Below are 765 nucleotides of genomic sequence, written 5' to 3' on the forward strand. Positions count from 1 at the left end.
CTGGTGCTTGTGCCACTGAGGCCATGGGGAGCTTCGCTCTTCCAGATACAAGAGGAGGATGCTCAGGGGCTGGAGCAGCTCCCATAGGAGCCAGGCTGGGAACATTGGGGCTGGAGCAGAGCAGCTTCCAGTGTCTGAAGGGGGCTCCAAGGATGCTGGAGAGGGGCCTGCATCAGGGACTGGAGCGATGGGACAAGGGCTGATGGGTTGAACAGACTCTGATGTCCACCTGGAGCATGGGGAGCAAAGGCTTTTCCTCAGCCTCAACCCAACTCCTTGGATGCTCCCAACGGAGCTAAAGCACGGAGCCGTGGTGGAAAGCAGCAGCAGCAGCAGCACAGACGGTGTCAAGCAGAGCAGAGGATGGGGGGGTACATCCCGCGTGCACGTTTGGGACCCAAGAACGCGCAGGAACGGAGGAATTGGTATAAAACAGAGGGGGGGCAGCGGGGCCGCTCGGCACTGCCCCACACGTGAGCACCCAGCTCCCGTGGGCCCCCCTGGGTCCTCAGCTTGGGCAAGGGCACGGAACGCCTGGAGCACGTTGAGGGCGACTCAAAGGCGTCCCCATGGCGTCCAGGGGAAGCCTCCGGCGGCAGGCGCGGCTTCTCCCCGTGCCGGTTGGGGCATCCCTGAGCACGGCCTCCTCCCGTCCGGATCCAGGCTCCTGAACGGGAAAACCGGGATGGGGGGAGAGGGAGACGGGGAGCGCAGCGGCTCTTCGCAAGCGGAGCAGGGGGGCGGCCCCATGGGCACCCGTCCGTT

The sequence above is a fragment of the Pezoporus occidentalis genome, unplaced genomic scaffold (genome assembly GCF_034315485.1).
Source record: "Pezoporus occidentalis ecotype Australia unplaced genomic scaffold, CSIRO_AGI_Poc_V1 ctg464, whole genome shotgun sequence".
In the NCBI taxonomy this organism is placed as follows: domain Eukaryota; kingdom Metazoa; phylum Chordata; class Aves; order Psittaciformes; family Psittacidae; genus Pezoporus; species Pezoporus occidentalis.